General features: G+C 34.9%; 2 protein-coding genes across 4 annotated transcripts in view; one reads left to right on the top strand and one right to left on the bottom strand.

Annotated features, from left to right (window-relative positions):
* Positions 1 to 27,155, bottom strand: part of LOC106116346 (uncharacterized) — a 203,353-nt gene that overhangs the window by 45,698 nt on the left and 130,500 nt on the right. The window lies entirely within an intron of this gene.
* The window catches only part of Eip93F (Ecdysone-induced protein 93F), a 152,099-nt gene that overhangs the window by 5,044 nt on the left and 119,900 nt on the right, over positions 1 to 27,155 (top strand). Inside the window, exon 2 of the mRNA XM_013309823.1 lies at positions 15,771 to 15,836. The gene's annotated coding sequence lies outside the window, so the exon portion shown is untranslated. The remainder of the gene's footprint in view (positions 1 to 15,770; positions 15,837 to 27,155) is intronic.

Raw genomic sequence — 27,155 nt, 5'->3', positions numbered from 1 at the left:
ATACCAACCACCTACACATTCATACAAAAACAGATTGCCTGTAATGTGTTTTGATGCAAAAGTTTGAATAAAACGACCGAATGGATTTAGGTGAAGTTTAGAACAGTCTTAGGTTTCACTTTGGAATAAACCTACAAGGCCTGAGGCCCATTAAATCAGTTTTTTTTATTCCACCCGTCAAAGTTAAGGAAGTCATTGGGAAAGGCAGCTGATAAGAGATGTATGGAGGTACGTACTATGCCGACCCTCCGTTAGGATAAAAGCATGTTGATGATGATTGGGAAAGGCAGTTATGTCTTTCAGCGGACATACAAAGGTTGATGATGTAATCAAGGGCATTTTGACACACACAAAAAATCTTATTTTTCTCTCTGAAAACATTGAGATAACCATAACGTTTCCAATATAAGTTTTTTTCTTTAAATCCATAGTCATCAAGTGTAACTTTATAATTTGACATGTATTCGCGGATATCGATTTGCGAACTCCAAATTTAGTTTTCCTACGTCCGCCATTTGGTTATTTAGCGATCGATCAATGACCCACGGCGATGTGGACACGCGAAACGTTACTTTTGTATGTGACCTATTTTAATTAGGTTCAATTTGTAAAAATACATTTTATACGTGCAATTTTTCTATTAGTGATTAACCGAAAGAGTTTCTATAACCGATAAATGTCAAACAGTTAAATGTTTTCTTATTTACTTGCAGTATAACTTAAAGTACAGGAAAAAACGAAGTTAATTTTTTTCTAGGCCAAGGATTCTAACTAGGCATTGGTAAAGAAAATAGTATTTTATTATATTTTTTTTTGTCCTAGGATCCATAAAATTATTTAAGTTTTGTACGTGGTAAGGTTCGCACAAAAAGTACGTTTTGTTTTTCGAGATAATCCAATAGCAAATAACATATATGAATGTATTTAAAGCATTGGGTCATTAAAGCTTCTTTGTTTCCTATCAAATTCATGTTCAATTCATAAAAAATGTATTTCGTTTCACGCTAACACGTTATCGGCTTTGCAATTCGGGGCTTTCGGTCCGGTATTTGTTAGTTTACGTTGAGTTTTTTTTATCCTAACCCCTATTAGAGCTTGTCACGGAAGTGCCTTGCGCTCTGGTCACAACATGAAATGCTGATGGAAATGATTCGTGCAAGGTTCATGTATGACATACCAGGTGTGACCGACATTTGGTACGGTCAACATGAAATCTATAATAAATCAATCATTTTATTTACTAAATCTATGTTTTTTTCTTCTTTTTTTTGGTTTTCTACTATAAATTACGAAATAGAAATATATGCGAATGATATTTCTTTAGACACATGTAACATAATATCTGCGCGAGCGATTTAAAAGCAAGAAAAGTCATCATCCGTCCGCCATAGTCCAAGATGGCCGCCGTTTTTTTTGTCTATGCTCTAACGGCCGAGCGAATGTTTAGAACCAGTTTCTTTGCGTTTCATGCACTTAACCTTGTCATTAGGCCTGACTAGTCATTTTTGAATTTGGAATCGAATCGACGCAACGACGTATCCAGCCGTTAGAATTACAACCTTGTTTTTTAGATGAGAAAGTCTGATTTCGTGTGCACGAGATATCGATTTAGAGTAGTTTACGATCGAGGCAAAGGAATTTTCGTCACTGCACACCATTCCCCTTCCATAGATAGCTGTGAGCAATGACATCGCTCGAAAGTATTTATTTGTGTGTGTTACATTAAATGTTATATAAAGATAGACAGTTAGATTTATTTAAATGTAGACGACGTGATTTAGACATCGATTAAAACAATACGATAAAATATAACAGTGGTAGAGCCCGCTTTAACATCTTTGCACGTATTGGCCCGGCTCGCCCGGTGAAATACCACTACCACACGGAAAATAGGCTTGAAGTGGAAGCAATTCCGCGTTTCGGCTGATGAGTGTGTGTCCCCGGAGGCCTAATTTAGTCCTCTTTCCCTTCCCACTCTTTTTTTCTTATAAGGAAAGTATGGAAAGTGGAAGTGGACTTTCCAGATGAGAGGATGCATGGGAAGGGAAAATATTATTTTTCTGTGCATCTTCTCATCCGTCGATTAAAGGTAGACAAGACAACGCATATGCAATTGCTTATGTCTATGGGAAACGGTCACTTCAATATTTCAGTGATTTCAGGTGGCCGCTCGCTCGTTTGCCACCTTATTATATAAAAAAATAACCAAAATTATATTGCAAATATTGACATTTTTGACGTAATAAATTTTCCGATTGATTTATCGTAATGTGAAACTGTTAGCCTCGATCATAATGTTTACAACAAAATAATTCAAAGTGCACATAAAGCGTGATACTAAAAATCTAAACATAGATAAGGCAGTCAATCTAACTTCATTGCAAGGTCTCAAATAGTACATACTGCGTGCCATCAGATAGTTCATGATACAAGGCGCCTTATCTGCTCAATGCCACCCTATTTGACTAGAGCAATAACCACTTTAAAATGACCTATCACTTCCGAGCGTATCACTATAAATAGTTTAACCACCCGAATGCGCGGGAGTTGAACTTAAATTGGCCAACCGAAGTGTACCGACCGCGAACGAATACCGCCCGAACGCGTCTAAAATGGCGGTCGTAAGCGTCACGGTTTTGAGGTTAAGGTTTGACATTTCCAACCGTTCTAAAACAAACCAGCATAACATGGATCTTAAAACTTGTTAAAACAATATAGTTAAGGTTTAAATTTCTTTAATTTTGGGTTCTATCTAACTTGGTTTCGTAAATAGCGCGCAGACGGCTGTCATTTTCTTACGCTGGTCGTAATAAAAGGTCTTGATCTTTACATTGAATTCGCCGTCTCCCGATGTTTTGCCGATGTCCAGCTATCATTTAGCTATGCGTTCGTTTGCGTTATTCTCACGGATGCGATCAATTCGCTATTATTGCTATTTAATAAGAGGCTACGTTGGTAACTTGGTAATAGGCGTTTTTTCTTCGGTCGTTGTACTGTGCCTTTTGATTGGTCGCTCGGCTCACATGGTCAAATGCTTTGACGTATTGTTGTGGCTTCACAACGTGTGCATAGAATATTTAGACGGTCTAGAAACTGACCAACAAAGGCTTATTATTATTAAGTCATTACTTTACAAATGTAAGTTCTCTAACTGACGTTTTCAAAGTCGTTTATTCGATACTTAAACGGCCACTAAGAGCTGATTTCTCATCACACATCATCAAGGTACACATTTAACGATCACCTAAGGAATAATGGGCGAAAAGTTAATTGAGGATGTCTGTTTGGCCAAGTCAAATGTAGTCCGTGAACTCTGCCTACCCCTCTGAGTTACAGGCGTGAGTTTTGTTTTATGTAATTGCGGTTTTAAATCTTAAGTTTTTCTAATTCTTTCTGTAAGTTAAAGGAAATTAAATACATTGTAACTTATTAAAATTACCAATTAATGATTGAACGTGCAATTTAATATTGTAAAGTAAACGTTAAATAAACAACGCTACAAAACAAACTCTCTAAAATCAATAATAAAAACCAACAGTGAAATCGTTTCGGCAATATGATGTTTATTACACGCCAATTTCGTTTACAAACGAAAAATAATAATCAGTTACGAAAATCCATCATCCAATCGGTCGTGTGTCGAGAAACGTCGAAAATCGAAACCTATTTTACAACAATGCGCTCTTATCACTGCGATTATGCTACACAATACAAAACTGCACAGCTAAAATGCTGCTTTCACATACTAAAATTAAAAAAAAATCTTTTACCACGTGTCAACTTGAAACATGTTTTTTGCCGAAATAACAACTGCTGCCCAAAGATATCTGTAGTTACAAATGTGTTTCTTGTCATTAATCGACGGAGGAGTGACCACACAGAAAGAGCATATTTCCCCTTCCCATATATGTCCTCCGCAAAATCAACTTACACTTCCCATCATTAGTTAATATTTTAAAAGTACTAGTGTCATATATAAAAAAAGTTTACTGACAAATTATTAAAAAAAACATATATGCACTTCATAAAAAGGTTTATAACCAAAGAGTTAATATGCATTCTTCAATGGTGTACCCATCGAGTACGTGGTCGTTTTTATAATTTAATCCGGTCCCTCGCGAGTGTCATCCCATAGTTTCAGCTTGTTATTTTTAAATTGTTTTATTTCTCATCTCCTTTGCTATTTTTCGCCTTTGCGGCTTTGCTCATGCTATCAAATGTCTGTAACTTAAGAAAGTACTCGGACGGATATTTTTTTGTTGTTGTTTTAAAATTAATTGATCTTTTATTCATATTGCTTTGTTGTGTTTTAAGATAAGTTGCTAAGTAAAAAGCTTCTCTGATTCTAAAAATTGAGGTGTCTTTAGATTTATACTCTTCCTCTTTCTACCAATGATAACTTACTTTGATAAACTTATTATTTGTTAAAAAAATAAAAATTGACACCTCAGTCTTCGTAATCAGTCAAGCTTTGCACAAGTTACATTTGGATACGTATCTGAGAGCTACACCTTAAAATGTAAAACTTCCCTGAACTCAAGAGTTGAATTGATTATTTTTATACTTTCCTAGTAGTATGCTATAGTTGCAACTACACCAGAGTTCATATTTAGCGTTATACATACGCGGTACGATTACAGTTTTATCGTTGAATTTTGGGACTCGTTGAATTTTGGGACACGCTGTATATCGCAATTTGGCATAAAAATCTCGTGTCAAAATGTTAGTTACCATATTCCTCCAAAACGGCTCGGCAGATTTTTTATGAAATTTTATATACATATTCAGTAAATCTGAGAATCGGCTTTTATAAATTTTTAATCCCATACGGAAGGAGTCGCGGGCGACAATTATATGTGAAACTTTGTGCAGGATAAACTGCAAAAGATATTAACAAAGGAATAAAATAAATGAAATGATAAAAGAATGCGTCATAAATAATTACCAACATATTGCGCTATAATATTGCATCAGAATATGATTTGTACTAACCTTTTTTACCTTACCCTGAATCGACTATCGAGAACCTTGTCCAAAAACATATTGCTAACTCTGTTATTTCAAAGAGAATGAGAGAGATAACAATATGTTGTGTATGCGTGTGCGCAGTAGGAACTTACTGTCTAACAGTTCTTCTATTCCAAGAGACTTTTCATCGATGAGGAATAATAAAGATAGTTTTTTTTATATCATAAGGTGGCAAGCGAGCGAGCGGTCAGCTGAAATCGGTGAAGTAGCGAAGTGACCGTTGCCCATAGACAATTGCAATTGCATATGCGTTGCCTACCTTTAATCGACGGAGGAGAGGATGCACAGAAAGAAAATATTTTCCCTTTCCATGCATCCTCTCATCCGGAAAGTCCACTTCCACTTCCCATCCTTTCCTTATAAGAAAAGGGTGGGAAGAGAAGGAGGTCTAATTTAGGCCTTCGGGACGCACACTCATCAGACGAAATGCGGAATTGCTTCCACTTCACGCCTGTCTTTCAGTGTGGTCGTGGTATTTCACCGGGCGAGCTGTGTCAATTCGCGCGAAGATGTTGTGTATTCCTTAAAATTGATGACCAATTATCTACAATGGTACAAGATTTGGACTTCGCGTAATCTTATACATTTCTTTTACTAGTCAATGTGGTAAATGGTTATAAAATGTCAGTGGGCTATGACTGTAGTCTTCACCCTACTAAAGTCGATTGTCAGTGGAAAAAGTTTCTAAGTAAGAATCTAGTGTAAAAGCTCAAGTCTAGTTATGTGGCGTAGAAGGCAATGTCAGTATCGCTTACGCAACAGTCCTTCAACGCATTCCTGTCAAGATTACGTGGAGGCTAGCTTCATGAATATTAAATCAATTTGCTTACAATTGATCGCACTCTGAGTACAGGTGGCGATGTTTATTTCCTTTTAATTTTGGTATGAATATTTCTAGAAAAAACCTTTTAACTCCTATAAACTGGCTGTCGCTCGCGACTCCGTCCGCGCGGAATTAAAGAAAAACTTAATAAGTAGCCTACGTGTTCTTCGAGTTCCGTTGACCGGTTCTAGAGATACCTTCAAACAAAAATGCATCCATCTATCCATCCAAAAAAAAATTGCATTTATAATATTAATAAGATAATATTACCTTTAAATTTCAAGGTCAGGTCAAGGCTAACTCTAAGTTAATCAGATGCCGGAGATATTTTGTCCAACCATTTGCTTAATTATATAACTAACTTAATGTTCAGGCGAAGTATTTTTACTTTTGCAAATTATACGAACCAAAAAAAAAATCACCTTAAAATAAGATAAAGAATTACTTGTTGAGGCAATACTGGTCTTTTACCAGTTATAGGTAAAACGGTATGCTATTGTTTTAAAAAAAAATAATAAAAAACCAACTTAGTATGGTGACGCCATATTTGTAGTCAATTGATACACTAATTGTTCATATGTTCAAAGCCGTAATTAGTTGATATATGTTGACAATGTCGGTGTTAATTAGAAGTATGGGCTCTAATTTGTACGAAATTTCTTTGCGACAAATACCTTTATGTACAAGTTGTTTGCGGTAACGTTTTTAGTATGTTATTGAATACTCAAAAACAACAGTAAACAAGGACAACTTTAAAAGCAATTCACAGATGATATAAAATAGCATTGAAATAAAAATTCTTAAGGGATATTTGGATAATTACATGACAATCGAGTAAAGCTTCACGTCACGTTACACGAGAGAGATAGAAGATTATAAGATACAGTGAAGAGGAAATGAGAAAAAAGATTGGCATCATAAATTTTAAATTAACGCCATCTTTATTTTTGTGAAGACACTATTTTTTTGGTCATTAAAAAGCAACTGTATCTTTTCAAACTAAGGACAATAGAAACTAATCTAGACTAAATTTAATTGCAGTAAATATAAAGTTCAATGCATATTAGTACCCTTTCAAAATATCAAGGCGAAGTACAAAAGCGTATGAATAAATTAGTACGAAATATAGCATCATTTTAGAGCTGCAACATTCGTGTTCTCAATTTAAAATCCGTTCGGGGAACACGAAAAGATAACAAAAATTTCCGCGCCCGCTCCGGGAAGGACACTCGAGCTATTGTTTGACGACGCAGAATGCTTTCGGCGAAACGCGCGACAACGATTTTGCGAACATTAAAACGAGATGGACACGTGTCGGTTATACAAATTGTATGTTTTTAAAGTCAGGCACGAGAAACCCAAAAAAGATAAAGATGACATAGACAAGCAGGAAGCTACAACTGATAACGTTTGATATTAAGGCTTAAAAATAGCTTACAACACGAGTTACTTATCGTGGGTTTCTAAGTTATGTCAACAATAGGGTTGACGATATGTTTTACACAACCAAAGATTTTGGTCTCAAAAACCAACTGTAAGTCAGACGATACAGTAACGACTTTACATCATAGCATAATATAAAAATATCCGTATTGAAGCAGCAGACGCTTGATAGATCAATTAAACCAAGGAAGTGTCAAAAGCCCAAATCAGTGTGACGTAAACGTTATATTGATTGCGCTTTATTTGGTGGGTTAGTACCAAAGTACCAGCTTCACAGTACTTAGCACTAAAATTCTATACAAATTTTATCAGTACAGTTCATTACGTTAGTGTTATATAATTGGGTATTTCCCTGAACGACTGGCATACAAACTAAATTGACTCATTTAATTAAATAACTGACTTTATCTAGCCATTATAGGCTTGGAATAAATTAATAAAATAATCCATTTTAAAAGTAATAAATAAATAAAAAATTCTTGAGCAGAATTTGTAAAATCTAATTCTATGAAATACTGATATTTGTTTAATATATTCGACTTAAGTTTTAGTTCAGATATATCATTACGAAGTAAGCCTGAATGTATCTATTAGCGTCCACGGAGGAACGGACTTGGGTATAAAATGACGGAAAATAAAATTGGGGCTAATAAATGTTTAATATCTTGGCGACTATTAACTTCACACGAGTATGTGCAGAACACAATTTTAAGTGTAGCAGGGCGTATCGGGATGTGGTGGCACTGCACATCGTGCCGATGACCTTGAGCCGCCAAAATATTTGAAAAGTTTTATACACAAGTTGAAATAGAAATGTATGTAGCATGGGGTTGATCGAAACACGTAGATTTTTCAAAAGGGACTATGCGAAAAAAGCTTTATCATCATCAGCTAACTTTACGTCCCCGCTGAGGGGCTCGGAGCCTATCCTAAGTCACGGGCCACTAGGCCACCAGGCCACAGTCAACCACACTGGCCCAGTGCGGGTTGGTTGACTTCACACATATCTTTTCTTCACCGTAAGAACGTTGGATATATGAACATATGTGAATCGAAAATTGAAAAACACATTGGTACATAGCGGGATTTCAACTCAGGACCTGCAGATTGCAAGTCAAGTGCTTGACCTCTGATCCACCGACGCTTTAGGAATCTGCTTTAGAAAATTATAGAATTACAATTAAATGAGTTAATGTAAATAGACAGATAATGGGTGTGCTAAAAAGTATGTAGTTAGCGTACGTTACCGATTGTACTCGGCTCAGACGGCGAGTGAGCCTTTTAACATAATTAGATTAAACTCGGGCCCGGCCGGGCTTAAACTTGTATATCCCTTTGTTATACGGCAACGTTGAATGAACTTTGTTAAAGTATTTCGTTGTGGGAGTCAATATTGACTGAATAAAACTTATATTTCATTTGGACACCTACCATAAATGGAAAATATATTTCCCATAAGTTTCATTAAACACCTGTATTGAATCATTATATCGTCTCTTTTTTTTTAGACACATTAAGAGAGACGACAGTAATTTTGTACCGCTTTAAATAGTGGAAACTCACCCTAAACTCAGTTAAAATTCTACGAACTTTCACCTTGTTTCAGTAGCCTATTAACCTAATTTGGACAGGATGTTTGTTTCGTAGGACGACATCGTAACATGCTTTGATAGTTAAAACGATTATCGAACATTTGTCCAGGTCAAGATACACTGGCCATGTTTAATGGAGTTTGTTCTGTAGTTTGGTGCACCGGTTAAGGTCCAAGGTAAATGTTTGTCAAACATTGCCAATATATCTCTTACTCTACAAAATTTGTGGTTGGTGACATTCTACCAAAGTTTCATCACAATCTATCCACAAGGTTTAGGAACTTTGATTTTTATTACGACTAACAGGGGAATACATATATGTTTTATTGGTATTCTCCGGTTCGGCCGGTTGGCTTACCGATCAATCGGCCCAACAGGATTTTGATACCGTTGGGCCGATTGAATCTATTTATTCAGAAATCAGTAGGCTGATCGGCACATCGGATAAACCCTTTTATGTGTTAGGCAATTCCGTTGTGACTTCCTATCATCTAAACAACTTAACCGATTTTGCCGAGTGAGGTGTCATTCGATTCGTATTCTTCCCCTGAGTGTTATAGGTGACACAATTAAAGCTTATTGGTTTATAAATTAAACTAGTTAATAGATTATCCGACGTTGTTACATTGAACGCAATCATCAAGTCAACCCACACTGGGCCAGCGTTAACTAAGGCCCAGCCACCTCTAACTTAGGATAGGCTGCGAACCCTTCAGTGACCCCTTAGTACTTCAGTGAATCCATAAAATCCTTAAGGATCTATCAAGTATACTAGAGTTGCAAACTTTAATAATTATGCCGCATATAAACGATTTATCAGACTTCACTGTGGTCATTTAAATGTGGTTTGGCAGCAATTAGGATTTCTAGGTATTAGAAAATCGACTCGCATCCAGTGTTACCGGCTTGTAAGTCGCTAACTTTAAGCCGTTAACTATGTTACATAACTTGACCGAGTCTTTAGGGAAAATCTAATTCATTCGTTGTCCCTTTCATCTTCTGAGTGGGGAAAAAGAGATCATACAAATATCATAACAACACTATTCGTTTATTAAAAAAGTCCAACTGACTGTACGTCACTTTATCGTTTGTTTCCGAGACCAAAATCCCTCTACAAATTATTATTTTTATCTGTTTTGTGAAAGATAATGACATGGATGTCGATATGTTTTAAACAGAGACAGCCTCAGAAACCAACGATTAGTCATCTAGGATACAGGACGTCAGAACCGATATTACATACTGCGGATTTGGGTAAATTTGTACACTTATGCCAAGAGCTTCAGTGATACAAAAACATGTCTTTAAAGGCCGTCAACGCATCAGCGGTTCCTCTGTTATTGCTGATGTCCATGGGCGTCGTTGAACACCTCGGTGTTTCCGCTGCTCGTTTGCCCCCTACTCTTATATAAAAAAAGTTTCTTCTACACCAAAACTTAAGCGATGTTTAGTAAAAGTTAGTCGTTATAAGTCAACGAAAGAGTTTTTAAATATTATTCAAACATAAATAAATGTAAGATCTATCATAGTCGTAATGAATGAGAAATAATTATAGTCGATGAAATGCATCCGGTGAAAGGCGATGCAGCGCTGCTTTCCCGACACTGGAAATGGCAAATTGCCCTCCGGAATAACATTATCATAGCTTCCGGTGCAACTGTCAAAATATCTATACAATTGTCATGACGATTTTGAAATTAAAAAAAAGAAAGGAGCTACAGTTAACTGCCAGACTCTTTAAAGATAAGCATTTTGTTTTGAACCGAAGAAAAAAAATATTTTACAAGAAATACTGTCAACTCTCTGACTTTTTTATAAGCGATGAATTAAGAAGAAAAAAAATTAAGAACAAACGAACATAAAAAACTTAACCAATATACACAAAGAAATATTTAATTCGCGTTAAATAACATATGTCATACATTTGCATTTCCATTGCGTGCTGGCTGCGTGTAGCGGTATGAGTACGCGTAACGTAATGAACAATGTAAACGGAACTTTAATTTCCTAACGCCCGGCAGTCGTGACGCACGATCGTCGGACAATGCATTTGTTTAATCATTTTCAATTATTTGTGCTCGCTTGTATGAAATGTTTACGTGTCCTGTTTTAATTACCTCTGTGGTTCAGTGGTTGGTGTTCCACAAAGACCACAATTCGATAAAAAATTAACTTTCCAGAAATCTTTCAACAACAAATAGACTTTTTAAAATAGTTTAATTTTTATTAATCTATAATAATTGATTCATAAATGACATGCAGGTACTATGACATAAATAAAAAAAAACTAATAAATTTAATGAAGAATTTTTTTTTAACAAAAAATATTTTTTGATCATTTGCCTTTTCTTACCTAGAAGTTGGCAATACAATAAAGTACGACAAACCATTTCATAATTGTATCATCGAAACCTGAGAAATATCCAAACGTTAAGTTGAATACGAAAAATATATCGAAGTTCGCACAATCGCGCTCACTTCAAAGCTAAACCGAAGCAAAACGCCGGCTGTATGCAGCACAGCGTCGAATTCCACGCGACAGGCGCCGCGGAAACGCAACTACCGTCAGCAAATTAATTTCACAAGAAATATATTTGATTAATTTACACTTAAAAATTACATGTCATCAAATATTTTTAACGACTCACATGGCGCTTCTTGCTAATTCTTTTCTTTTACTGCGAGCTTTAAAAACTACTATGAACATCGATTAAAAATATTGAATATATATTTTTTTTTAATTCTGAAATAAGTGTTAAATAACTCACATACATTTAACCAAAGCTGGACTAATGAGAAATATAAGCGAGAGTCATTATTCTCCAACGATCTCCATAAGCTAGAAAAATACCACAGTCTCCTTTTTGAACTTCCTCTAATCCAGGTCCGAATGTATTTTAAAAAGTTGTATTTGTCAATATACAGTATAGTATAGTGCACCGAATTTATTTGGCCTTGTAGGCAAAACTAAAGGCCTGGCAGGTAATCTGTCATTTCCAAGAAACTGCCACAAATTCCCTGTCTGGGTATTTACTACTCTTAAGTAGTGGTAGGAAAGAAACAGTTCAACTTAAAAATTCAAGCCAAAAGGATTGCGAATATGCGATTGTCACGTATATAAAAGTTTATCGTTGAATACAATAGAAACCTTGATAAATAATAAATAAGCTATTACGCGACGTTTGATATGAGTCTAAAACATATGTCAAATGCACTCATTCCTTTGTCTATGTTACTTTGATACATTTTCAATAACTAAATTATAATTTCATATAAAAAAGTATAGACAAAGCAATTTTCAATGGTAATATATTTTTTTTTTAAAATTCTACGTATCACCCTCTAAACTTACACAAAATTGTCTATTGAATTATGTCGTGTTTACATTATGAAAGTACAGTGGGACAGTACGCTGGCCTGGCAATTATGTCACTGGTGCCAGTTAGTGTTTACATTATGCCAGTTGTATGCCAGCGCTTTGCAACATAATATAAACTAGGCATTAAAATTTTGTCTATACGTCTAATTTTTAGATTTTATCGTAGTTTACGATTGTTTAAGGTTACATACACGACTTTTTTTATCAAATAAGTGTTAAATAGATATCAACGTCAATATCAAAATAACGTCTAAAACCTTTACAGTAAAAATCATGTCAAATATCACAGAACCAGCAAAAACTTTTGTTAACAACTAGAAAAAAAAACATTTTCGACATAAACTTTCTTTGGGAACCGTAGAAAATTATACTTTATGGACCCATAATTCATAATAATATAAACATTAATTACATAGATTTTAAACTTGTTTTGCTAACCGTACCAATGGGATATCCAAGCGAGTATCGGCGTCGACTAGACTCCGTCAGTGAAATCTGCCAGATTACACGGAATCGAACCGAAACTAAACGGCTAACTGTCTGTAGGCCATGTAACAGACGCCTACAGAGCCTAGGACAAACCGAAAAGTTACATTTTACATTTGTAAATAAAACTTTTGTTATTTAATATCTATTTGCCGCACTCAGAATACTTAGTTAATGTCCTTAGTGTATTTATTAAATTAACTTTCTTATAATTCAGCTTAGCAAACTAAAATTTGGGGAGTCAATTCTCTCGTCTGACGAACTTTAGACACACATAACTTTTCTTATGGGTTTTAGGCAATGAAAGTTCACGGTTAGTCAAACTTTAAAGTTCAATAATTGACCACATCTTTAGTACAAAAAAAACTCGCAAAACACTACATATTTACAATACAAAAACTAAAACAAAGTTCAAAGTATTTGACGTAAAAAGACATACACATATAAAAGAACATTTAGTCGGTTTGTGTCTTTTTTATTTGAACAGAAACGGACAAAATATCCCGTATATTTCGGTCCATTTTTAAGAGATAATTACGGATAGTGTAATTTCGCGGTAGGGCGGGGGAGTTAAACGGTGTAGTTTCCAAAAAAGGGGTCTGAAAAAAAAAACGTTGAATGAAACGACACAGCGAACGCCAGACAAGGGTTGTACGGCTAAATAATCTACGATAGGGTTGCCAATTTGTAGTTTTTGTTTCATTCCTTTTTGCAGTTAATCGTATAGCATCAAACTTGCTTCGTAGGTTCAAAGAATTCGAGATCACTTTTGTTCAAATGCCTATGTAGAGAATGTTTCAACTCCAACTAAATAACAAATACACAGTGTAACCAACAGATAGAGAGCTTTGCTAATATTGTAAGACGATTTATGGTTCACAAAATAAAGGATACTAAAATTAAGAAGCAGAAAAAGACGAACCTCTTAACCCAAATGACACACTACTACTTAAACCAAGATGAACTAAAAACGAAAACTCTTCTGGTAAAAGATATCACTTCATTTTAATGTCTTAGTTTTAAAAAAGTATTTAATTCTTAATAAACGAAAGTGTAAAGATAAAATGAAAAAAGGCAGGCTAGTCGTGGCTTATTTGACATGAAACCGGGTGCTACGATTTGCAAAAATCCCATGCATTTTCGTTCGACAAACTGAAATCGTCGCGTCGCCGCGTCGTGTCGGCACCCATACAATGTCCGTCGATCGCTCGTAATAACTAGTTAGTCGAAATAGATCGGAACATAAACGTGTGTAGAGTAGCATTTGATATAATATTTACCATGACTGTAACTTTGTTAAACATAATAAATACGAAATACCCAATGGATTTTTTTCATATTAATCTGTTTTCAAAATGTAGTACTTATAATATTGTTATAATTTATTAAGGTACCATTAACTTAAAATATTTTTTCCAGCATTTAATTATGAATTTGTTTGCCTTAATAATTTTAAGAAAATTAAAAAAAATGTTTAAATCGTCTCATCACCTTTTTCTGTCTAGCAAAACGTTTTTCGTAAATCCCGACAGGCCGGGTGAAATTCGTGGAAAACAAAACGCTGGCCGCCGGTGGGCCGCTGCCTGGGCTAGGGATGCGAACAAAAAAGCGGCGCAAAGCGACAACGAATGACTAAAAACGAGAAGGTGCGACGAAAAACGACGCCGGCGTTGCGTCGTTCGTTTACCTTGCACCGTAAGACCTTTCGTACACAAAACAACGTAAATCTTCGGAACCCATCTATTTCAGTCGTTGTCGGACTTACACAATGACATGTAGAAGTTCGTACACAGCACGGGTTGCCGACATTTCTTATATCATCGCTAAAGACAGTTGTTCACAAGCTGTTTGAGAAGATCGTCGTGAGGAAAGTCGCTATAAGATTCATGATAGCGGAGCAGATCTATACAACTGACATGTAATCTACTCGACATGAAGAATAGACGACTCGCGTCGACGATTCAACCTCTTGTGTACGAAGCGCGCGCAACGCGATTCTCGCGACCCAACCACACAATACTAGTTTCGACTATTTACATTGCCTTGTGTACGAAGGGTCTAAATGGGCCCGCAATTGAAAACGTTGACTGACTTTTATTCGTTTTCGGGGTACTCATTGTTTTTGTATTCGGTTTTTGGAATTGGAAATATGACACAACTGGTTTTTTAACGGTTTATCAGACACATACTTCGTGTATGTGTAATTCTTATATTATTATCATCAGCGTCTAAACTTTATTAGTTGTTAACTACATCTTTCCATACTAGAATTTAAGAAGAGAAATTGTATAAGTCTTGAATTACTTTTGATTTTAAAAAATGTTGACTCTATAATTTATGTATAATATTCAAATAGAAATGTTTCTTTCGAAAGAAGTATGATTTTCATTTTAATATAATTTCAAAACTAGGCTAGCTACTTTTCTGTGCTCAAGACACTATCAATCTGCCCTTCATCCTCCATACATCACGCATATCCTCTTTCACATAATTCATCCATACTTTCTTTGGTCTTCCTCTACCTTTGTAGTCATCCACATTAAATTTAATTACTTGTTTGTTTCTATGATGATCATCCCTTCCTCTGTACTCAAATTATTATCAGATTTTGCTCATCAATTTGATTTCTCGTTAACCTACATTTCTGTTGATGTAAAGGGTCAGGAAATTATACTAGTATAAAAATAATACTCGAGCTTGGTTTTGTTAATTCGCCAAAATAATCGGTTCGCGTGCATTTTGCAAGTAAGCTACTATGTTTTTTATTCGGCTTACGTGCGAGATTATTTTAATACTTTGGAACATTAAATATTTTTACCTAATCTCACGAACAATCATATTATTAAGAATCTAATCTATCTCCTAAAGTCTACTATTAATAAAGTTAATCAAATAAAGTTATATAGATATTAATTTTGCATAGATCTGGCCCATCTTAAGTTTTTCCTATCTGTGTAACATGGAATTTCATTCTCTACTAAATATCTCTTATTTAATAATTAATTTCTTTGTTATCCAGATCGCCAAATCTACATGGTGGCTGGCACGCTCCCACAATTGGCGAACGCAGTTTAATTCCTGCACGGTACGTATTAACTATGAAAAGTTTTTAACATCGACATACAATTTTAACAAAACAAAAACGTTCTAGAACGTTCTAAATAGTAAATTGTATAAAATCAAATCGTCCTCTCCAATACGTAGCACAAAGGAGCACAAGGTCAGGCCGGATCTAGGTCGTTAGAGCGTTTTGGTACCTAACAGCACTCTATCTAGGTTATACAGAACTAGCTGATACTAACACTTTTGCTTTATACCTATGTGATATTACGTAATTTTATATTTTTAACAAACGTGTAAATACAGAAACAGACAATAGCCTAATGGTTAAGGGTACGGATTTCCGAGCACGTGGTTGAGGATTCGAGCTTAGAGCCATTATTAAAAAAAATTGTATATTTTGAAGTAAATTTTAAAACAAAAAAGTGACCTCCATATGTTTACTTCATTTGATAGAAATAAATTCCAGCTTGATATCTTCACGCGTTCCTGACAAAAATCTTGACAGACAGACAGACGGACAACAAAGTGATCCTATAAGGGTTTCGTGTTTTACCTTTTGAGGTACGCAACCCTAAAAATAACTAACAATAATAATTGTACAGTTTATTAATAATTGTTATTATAATTTAACCATTAAATTTTTAATAGTATTAGAAAACCGTAACATCTGTGAAAAAAACCTGAGTTCAGTCTTTATATTCTTTTCTATTAGGTACATTGAATGCAGTAATAAAAGTGTTTGGACTATCAAAACTTAACCTTCTTGCTTCCCAAAAAAATCTAACGTTTTTAATTTAAACTTCGAACACATTTTTCCGGACGGCACTAAAACGCTTGTCATGAGCGGTGTACAATATTTGCTTAGCTACAATTTTTTTTTAATTTTAGCACGGTAGAGGTGGCGTTATAGATAATAAAATGGTTTCGTGTAACACCATCGTGTGAATGTAACACGAAATTATTTCGCATGAAATTTGACCTCTGTTTTTATGTTACAAAATTGTTATACCTGTACCAAATTAATTAGAGCAATATTAGCTTTATATTGTCACAACGCTAGGAACTATCAGTTCCTAGTTGAATAAATGCAGATGTCCATGGGCGTCAATAAACACCTTAGTGTATTCGCTGCTCGTTTGCCCCTTTTTCTTATAAAAATATATATGTTTTTAAATAACCAAACTTATTTACATTTAGCAATTGTTTCTGCATGTCCCTATACATAGCTTTTTTCAATCTCTGTTTTTATTACAGTAGTAACCCATACATAAATTAGATAAAGCGTTTAGCTGGCCGTAGAATGTTGCCAATATTCTATGGTCTGCAAAAACAAAAACATAATCTAAAATACTCCGTCCGCGCAGGATTAAAAAAAATAACTAATTAGTACCCCACGTGTTCTTCCAGACTATGTTCTACATTTGTGCCAAATTACATCCGTTGATCCGTTCTGGTGATACTTTCAAACAAACATCCATCCATCTAAACAATCACATTTATAACATTAGTAAAATGTATCCACGAAATACGTGTAGCGTTTAATGTTATAAATTAGGTTTTAAAACTTCGTAACAGATTATTAGGTATTGATTGACATTCTTTACCAAACTATTGCTAACAACTAACTTATTGGTATTCGATAGAGGCGCCTAAAACTGGGATGTTCGTTGATCGCTTAGTTTCAAACTGTTCGTGACAAACTATTTCAATTTACACCACCTGTGGATAATATTTTGCTGGCAAACACTTTCAAAATGTTTTCAAATATATTTAGGAAAATAACATAGTACATTTAACATTTAAAACATGAAAAACTAATTCCTATGCTTCTCAAAAGTAAAAGTACAGCCTTGTACTTGACAATGGTAGAGCCCGCTTTAACATCTTCGCATGCATTGACCCGGCTCGCCCGGTGAAATACCACGACCACACAGAAGACAGGCGTGAAGTTGAAGCAATTCCGCGTTTCGTCTGATGAGTGTGCGTCCCGGAGGCCTTACTTAGTACCCTTTTCCTTCCCACCCTTTTTCTTATAAGGAAAGGATGAAAAGTGGAAGTGGACTTTCCGGATGAGAGGATGCATGGAAACGGAAAATATTTTCTTTCTGTGTATTCTTTCCTCCGTCGATTAAAGGTAGACAACGCATATGCAATTGCGTATGTCTATGGGCATCGGTCACTTCGCTATATCAGCGATTACAGGTGGCCGCTCGTTCGTTTGCCACCTTACGATATAAAAAAAAAGTAAAAGTAGAAGAACTAAGTCTAGTGCTCAAGTTTAAGTAGTCTAAAGGTAATGTTTTTTCGTCAGTTCCTAACGAGGTAAGTATCAAGGGCGTTTTGATGCTGTCATATCGACACTGTTATGTATTATAATGGGGTCAGCTTTGATTTATCGAAGATTACGAGCGCGTTGACTCATCGGGTGAGACATTACGTGTCATAAAGTGTCATAACGCCACCTATGCCTAGGGCTGCCGATTTTATAAACTTTACTAGCCTTCGCGCGCTACTCCCTCCGCATCGAATTACAGAAAAATAATAAGAAGTAGCCTGTGGGTACATCCAAACTGTGCTTTACATCTATGCCAAATTTCAGCGAGATCCATGCAGCCGTTTTGGAGATGCTTTTAAACAAACATCCATCCATCCATCAAAATATTCGCATTTATAATATAAGTAAGATAAGATATAGCAAAGACGGCGAAAAGACAAAGGTCGATCAGTTATTTTGTAAAACACTTGACTGTTTGACATAGTAAATAGTAAAGTAAACGACATCTTGCTTCAGACCACTTACTATGACCCATGATTAGCCCGCAAATGCACATGTCCTTAGCTCACACAGGGGACGTAGTAATGTATGTACGATAATCGAAAATCACTTTGGTGGAATCGAACCCAGATAGATAATAAGGTACTAAACCACTGCGCCACCGGCGCTCTATATGCACAATGCAAACCCGAATATTTCGGTTCAAAGTCAAAGTGATGGCAACCCTACCTGTATCTTGCATTTCGGACTTACAACAACTTTTTGTGTTAGTAGGTTAAGTACGCCTAGTACTGCTGTATTGACATTTATCTATCTAATTGTCTGAACAGCTTGTATAATATTTAAAATCCGGCGATTGTTACGGTGGCGTCAGATTTGATAGGTAACTTCCTTATGTTTAGTTCCAAAGCCTAATTACATAGTTATAAGATGTATATTTCGCGTGAAAACTCGTTAAATAATTCAGTTTAAATGTATTTACTCGCTAAACTACATAACGCTAACTGACACTCGTGATTCCGTCGACGCGGAATTTAAAAAAAAAAACTTAATTAGTAGCCTATGTGTTCTTCCAGATTATATTCTACATCTATGCCAAATTTCAGCGAGATACATGCAGTTGTTCTGGAGATATCTACTAACAGACATTCCATTAATTTGGAATAAGAGGTAGAAACAATTAGGTCATGTCGTAAGTGACTACCGCTTACCATTTTTAGTAATGGCGTAAGAGGAAATATATGAGGAAAAGAAAGATGGAAATAAAATTCAGATATTACACTATCTTACGCATAGGACAAAATCAAATCTTACTTCCTACTAATATTACAAATGTGAATGTTTGGATGGATGGATGTTTGTTAGAAGATATGGCTATCGAACATACCCTTGAAGGAATAGGGTATAGATTGTTCTATTTTAATTTCGCGCGGACATAGTCGCGGGCAACAGTACGTCGTATTTGGCCATATTTTTTTTCTGATTCATTCTTTACGACCAGTTTATTTATAACAAAAAATATTCGAAATACGAACATTGTTGTTATTCAATTGCTATACATAAATGCAACTTGTATTCGATCTACTGGCAAGCGGCATTAAGAATGATAAACACGAACGAATGTTTAAATCCATACGTTTGGGCGATTCATTTAAATATGTCCTTGAATCTTAATCCTTTCCTCATTGTCCGAGTCATGCTCGGACGGAAATTCCCATTTTTAAAAATATTCTTGTTCAGAATTTATCGAAGTCTCGAAAAAAAAACTATCCATAACCAAATCGTCGCATTATTAATTTTAATTTATGTCAGTTATAGTCTTACTAATATTATAAATGAGAATGTTTAGATGGATGGATGGATGGATGGTAGCTCCACAACGGCTAAACGGATCATGACGAGATTTAACATACATATAAAACATAGTCTGGAAAAACACATAGGTAGCCTATGTGTTTTTCTGTGCTTAATTATTTTTTTTAATTCCGCGCGGACGGAGTTGCGGGCAACAGCTAGTTTTACTTATAGTTTATGTCACATATAGGTAACATAATATATTAAAATCTATATAGTCAGTCAACCGAGATCAAAAATCCATTTGGTACTGTCATGTCTTAGTGAGTTTTATATGATAATTCCTTAAAGGCCGGCAACGCATCTGCAGTTCCTCTGGTGTTGCTGATGTCCATGGGTGTCGTTATTCACCTCGGTGTTACCGCCGCTCGTTTGCCCCCTTCTCTTATAAAAAAAAGAATAAATCTCTTCAAACAGACTTTGAAGACATCAGACCACACAATGTATTTTTTGGAAATACTTAAAGCATAAAGAAAACTATTATATTATTTCAAAAGACCTATTCAATTTCATAAAGAATAAGCATTAGATTTGTAAGTTTATTTTTTTTTTAAATATAAGCAAGAATAAGTCAGCTTATTTTAGTATATTACGCAATGTTTTTACAAAATGTAAATCAATGAAACCTAAAAAAAAACCGCCGTCATACAACGACCTCGACCAAATGCAGTTTCGTCTAGACGAATAATAAGAGGATTGCATTATATCCAAACAAAAAACATTGTCCTTTGCAACTGTATGAAATATGAACTAGACTTTGTTATTGAAATTTCTAGAATCAATTTAGAACCTGGAATAAAATGTGGGTCACATTATTTTATGCAAGGCTGATAAACCCCATATGCTTATAAAGGTAGCAACACACTAAGATTTGTATCTGTTTTACATTCAATAAGTTAAAAACACACTAATGTACCAACATGATAGATCATGCAATGAGACAATATATGAATAAAGTATTATCAAATAATTTAATATTTGTATGCTAACACTAATGTTGTCTCTTTTCTTTTCAAAAACAACGATAGAGATGGCAGATACTAGTGTCTCGACACTGAAGATTCGACATCAGAGACGTAATACGTAATGTGTTGCTACCTTTATGGCCTTGACAGGATTACGATCGTGTCAGAATATTTAGTTACGTAGTCATCGAAGATTTTATTTTCAGTCTAGAATTTTTTATATCTTTTGATAGAGCGTTGGTTACCACTGTCTTATCACTGTCGTCCAGGTTCTATTAAAAAATAAAGATAACAAATATCTTTGCTTAATATCTCTTACTAGCCATTACCCGCGACTCCTCTCCGACAGTAGTAAAAAAAACTTAATTATTAACCTATATGTTCTTCCAGACTATTCTACACCTATGCCCAATTCCAGCGAGATTCATAAAGCATTCGAGATACCTTCAAACAAACATCTATCCATCTAAACATTCGAATTTATAATGTTAGTAAGATTACGTATGGGTTGTCAAATTTAAACTTGTCAAATTTAATACGAAGTTTAATTACAAACGTCCTTAAAATGTTTTGTATCCATTGTCCACCAACGAAAAGACAATGCTCGGCCGCTAATACTAAAACACGACCTATTCTATACCTCGGTGGTCGTAGAACAGTGGATATTTGTTTTTAATTCTAGCATCGTGTGAATAGACAGTTTTGTTTTGGTGTCTACTCGAAAAGTTATGCGATGAAATATCTATTATAATAGTTTGTTTTTAATAAAACATCCGATGGCTGTTGGCTGTAAATGACATGTGTGACGTCATATGTGTAAAAAAAATCTTTGTTCAATGTATAATGGAGACTTGGGGGCTAGGCGTGGAAAAATACTAGTGTTGGATTGTATGGTTGATTATTTAACATCACTCAGAGTTATTTTTTAATTATTATTTTATGAAACAATTATTATTATTTGTTGATACGATTCGTGAGGTTTTAACTTCTTTTAATTACAATTTTTTTATATAAAAAATATGCACCGTATAAAAACAGAAAATTTATAGTCCAACATAATAAAGTATCCAAAAATACTTTTTTTATCAGGATTTATCTTGTCAAAACGGTAATTCAAATGGTTAGAAATATTTCCAAATAATTCTTCCTCATCATGTGTTCAAAACTTTTTTCGGGTGTTTTTTTATAATGTGACAATCCTGAATTCGCAGAAGTGGCGAATCGACCGCTGCAATACACATTTGCAATTACCGATACGTTGACTACCTTTAAGCGATGCATCTCCACCTCTATCAAATCCCCATCCCATATCACTGTTTAATACTGTTCAAAACTTTTTTTAGCTCTACAGCCCTTCTAAGTATTGGCTTAGTCGAACAATTGTTCAAAGCTTTGTCTAGATAAAAAAAATGTTTATAAATTATGGACTGATACAAAATCACTGTAGTACAATGTAACACGATCGCTATACAAACGATGCGACGATGTCATCGGTGTTAAAATAGCCGTTTGTAGACAGCCGCGCCGCACCGGCACGGGGTTTAATTCACAACACATTGGGATGGGCACATATTGTCTTTGTCCTAGTTAAAGTTACCCTATGTTCATATCGAGGGAAAAATACTGCCGCTATCAGACTTTAACGTCCCTTAGTGTAGATATCTCATATTAAATCTACACTAAGTGTCGAAAACTTCTTTTAATATTACATTAGCCAAATGGAATGGTACTTGTCCTTGTTATGTTGTTTGGAAAAGTTATTCAGATTTGCAATTTATATAGTAGAGATTCGAACTAAAAGGCTTGAAAATACTACGATATAATATAGTTATCATCATCAGCTCACTGTACGTCTCCACTGAGGGGCTCGGAGCCTACCCTAAGTTAAGGGTGACTAGACAGTAACATAGTTATAGTTGCTTTTAAATTAAAAAAGGAATTAATTAATATAATGAACACTTATTATTAACTTAAACATGAGCTAACCTTTCTTAGATTTCAAACTAAGATGGATTAGTAAAGAGGAAACAAACAGTGCGAAATGTAGTCTTATTAGAAATTCTCGTAAAGTAAAGGACCAAAGAGAAGCCATTTTGCATAAACAAAATCCAATATAGCGACGTGGATGTGTGCATTCGTGTGTAGCCAGCCAAGGGTGAACGGCCGCATTTATAGTCAGAGTCTAATTTTCGTGTTAAATTTAAAATTACAATAATTTTATAGGGAACATCGATTTGATTGTATTTATCATTTTAGAAATGTTGAATGTCAAATTTTAAAAGCCGAGTGATTTATTATATTTTTTTTTTATTTCGGTCAATTTAACATACTTTACCGACCATAAACTTATCGAGTTCAAATGTCGTAATCCATTCATTCTTTTAAATTATACAAAAAGCGTCAATAGCCTAATGGTTAAGGGTACGGATTTCCGACCACGAGGTCGGGGGTTCGAATTCCGTCATTCGACTATTGTCGTAAACCATATCCTAGCACAAGCCTTAGAGCTTAGTTGGAATGGTTAAAGAAATATTAGTAAATTTACAAAATGATCTGCTAATAATTTTACTTAAAAAAAAAAATACAACAGCCATAGAATTGAGCAATATTTAAATCTAACATATTAAACAATACAAGAAAGGAATAATATTTTCAAGGAAAATCAGTGAGATATGGGTATTATTTTATACTAGTGTCGTCAGTGTAAACCTACATTATGGTGTGCACTATAGATATTCGCCGCGGTAGATTCATACTTGTTGATTCAGGCGGGCATCGGTAACGTGATGTAAGTTACACGCTCGCACATCGACACACCCACACAAATAATATGTTTGCAATCTTACTAATATTATACATGCGAATATTTAAATGTATGGATAGATGTTTGTTAGAAAATATCTCCAGAACAGCTGCATGGATCCACGTTGAAATTTGGCAAAGATGTAGAACATAACTTGGAAAAACACAAAGCCTATTTTTTAATTTGGAGAACGGAATGGCGTGCGACAGCTACTTTTCTAAATAAACTCAATAACAAACATGTCTTGTGAAAAGAAAATAAATGGAACGATACCCAAAACCGATCATTAATCGTTTGATGCTACACGTCAGAATTGAATGGACTCATACAATCCTACAGGCGAAGCCTCCTTAAGTAACTAAACGGCATTGGCTGATAACTCTTTGTTTTGTTAACCGCAGACAAAGTTTAACGTACGCTTAGCGGAATTAACGCCGAAACTGTAACTTTCTTTTACTTTGTTCTTTGTTTTCTAAAGGAAATTACTTTTTTTATACAAATGTCGTATAAATTTCTACTTAAAGTTATTCAAACGTTTATTAAAATTGGGACAGAATTTTAACAAAGACTACCATACCAATAAGCCAGGTGGAACATTTTGTAGTTTGGCGTAGCCGCACTAGTGGAAATGACACAAGAGACTTCTATAACTTAGTGGAACTTAGTGTTTAACTTAGTGGAAATTGAGTCTAAAAGCAATGCGTACGACCGGATAATGGCGGGCTTAATCCACGCCGCTTCGGATATCCGAATCCGCTGATAGTCGCCGGAATACGAACTCTAATTTAGTTTTAATTAAATATTATTAGTTTAATTTTTAAATGACACAGATCACTATCCTGTTACTGGGGAGTACCAAAAGCCTAATAGTTAAGAGTACGGTACATCCTATCATTCGGTTGCGGGTTCGAGTCCCGACATTCGACTAATATTGTGGACCATATTAAATTTAGTCGGGTATAAGAAATATGGGTAAATAAATAATAACATTTTAAACATTTTAAAAGTTACGATTATAAAGTTACATCATCATATAACACTAATTGTCTCTCGCGACTCCGTCCGCACGTAATTAAAAAATAAGTAGTAGCCGATTTTCAGACCTTTCATAAAAATCAGTCAAGCCGTGTCAGAGGAGTATGGTCACTAAAATTGTGACACGTGAATTTTATAACTGACTCATTACCCAGGTAGTGATGTCTGGACGATCACAGATCGATATAAATATTATTATAATGATGAAATTGACAAATAAGTATCCAAAGTACGTCCAGCGTAGCCGGCATTCCCCCGGCCGATCTGTTTCACTCACTTAGCACCCCCTCCCACCCCGCGAGCACCTCCTATTGATTTTGTTCGCCCCACTTTCGCTCGCCCACTGCCACCCCCTCTTTTTAAAATGTCGACTGTCGACACTGAGACAATGGGGAAGGAGGTTCAACGAATTCTTTTTATTGTCGGTTTTGATGCTAAACTAGGTTGAAAATTAGAAATAGACAATGTATTATTTATTGCACGAAAGATTAAAAATACAGTACAACTAACTTTGCTGGTAATTAATAAAATTTTCGTGGCACAAAATCCTATTTGTGATGAAACTTACTTTTTTTCGAGAAAAATTTGCACCTTATTATAATTTAAAACAGATAATAGACATGATTATAAGCTAACAAAGTTCACAATCATTAAATCTCATACATCTCTATACTTATTAGTAATATTTAAATTAAATTACAAATTATCCCGAATACAAAATAAGCTGTACCAGGAAAACATAACCCATAGACATAATATGTTTAATTTCATGGGGACCTACACATTATTACGTTATAAAAAAGTTAAATCGTCATATTGTCATTCACATATTCTCTTAAAAGAGATATTATAAAATAAAAAAAGTTTTTACGAATGTTTTGAGTATAAAAACTCACATATGTGATAAATAACAAAAGTGCATACGTGTCGAATATAAACCGAGCGGGCTTGTCTTGGACGCTTTCTTTCCGTCCGCCTCGGTCAGAATCGAGCAAAATCAATACAATGGAAGTGTTTTTAACGTGCGCGTCTGTCCGTACGTACTCTATATAGATGTAGCCCGAGGAGCAACAGTTAGTGCACAGCGGGTGGAAATCTTGGAACGAGTGAATTTTACTTAAAGACCAAAATTTACCATAAAAAGGCTAAGTATACTGTTGATAATCTATTGAGTTCCAAAAGAAACATAAAACGTACGAAAATCAGTTATTATTTTTAATTAAAATTAGTAAGTATTTGGCCTTGATACATTGCGGTACAATTTCTAACCGTCGTGACACAGTCTTCCACGTTATTCCGACCTTAGACCTAGAATTATTTTACTTTACTTTGATAGCAATTTAAGTAATAGTAGGTACTCGGAAGGATAAATACAATAGACATATTGTAAACAACATTTCCTTTGCATAGATGTATACGATCTGTCCCTGTCGACCGCATTGAAATTTAATTAGACCTAGTTTCGCGGTATTAGCATCGGCCCAATGGCAGTGCTCACGCATGCATCAAGGTTGCCCCGATTGCTGAGGACCTTGCTGTCCTGGCTATATAGCAACAGAAAACTCTCATGACGATACAGCGGAGAGTAGCTAGAAAGCATAAAGGCGACACCAAAACAGATACCTTCAAACAAACATCCATTCTTCCATCTAAACATTCTCATTTATAATATTAGTAAGATATATCATCGACCATTTGCAAGAAGGCCAACTCTACTATTAATAGTTTGCTAGATATAAAATAATTAATAACAAGTTAACAAGTAATGCTTCCAGACGATTCGGGCACTTGTGTCTGTTCCCACGTCGAATTAATTCTGAAGCGTAATCGATTTTCAATTTATTATTCTTGAACTTATACATCGCACGGAAATGTTTTTGTTACGAACGTTTCTTTTATGAAACTGGATAAGAAGGTTTTCGTAAAAATATTGAATAAACGACAAAATTTGTAAAATGTAATGTTCGTTTCTTAGTTCATATTTTTATTACAGGTACAGAAACCCCAGCAAAAAAAAAATTAAGACAAGAGTATCGACATACTGTTGAAAATTTATCATCTTGTAATAAAACACTATTTAACTTCTTTAAAAAATCGAGTAATAATTATAGCGTATATTGACCAATGATAATAAATGTAGCTTACTAATGGCAAGTTTTTGAAGTCAAGTAGTTTTTGAGTTTTTTGTTACATACAAAAAAATCTTTGATTTTTCGCGGACGGAGTCGTGGTTAACAACTATAGAAATATAGATACATCTATATATATAAAAGAAAGTCGTGTTAGTTACACTATTTATAACTCAAGAACGGCTTTACCGATATGGCTGAAAATTGGTGAGGAGGTAGCTTAGAGCCAGGAGACGGGCATAGGATACTATTTATTCATTTTTTTATTCGAATTAATGCC

This window comes from Papilio xuthus, unplaced genomic scaffold (assembly GCF_000836235.2).
Source record: "Papilio xuthus unplaced genomic scaffold, Pxut_1.1 DF827756.1, whole genome shotgun sequence".
Classification (NCBI taxonomy): domain Eukaryota; kingdom Metazoa; phylum Arthropoda; class Insecta; order Lepidoptera; family Papilionidae; genus Papilio; species Papilio xuthus.
This window is presented reverse-complemented; position numbering and strand designations above follow the sequence as displayed.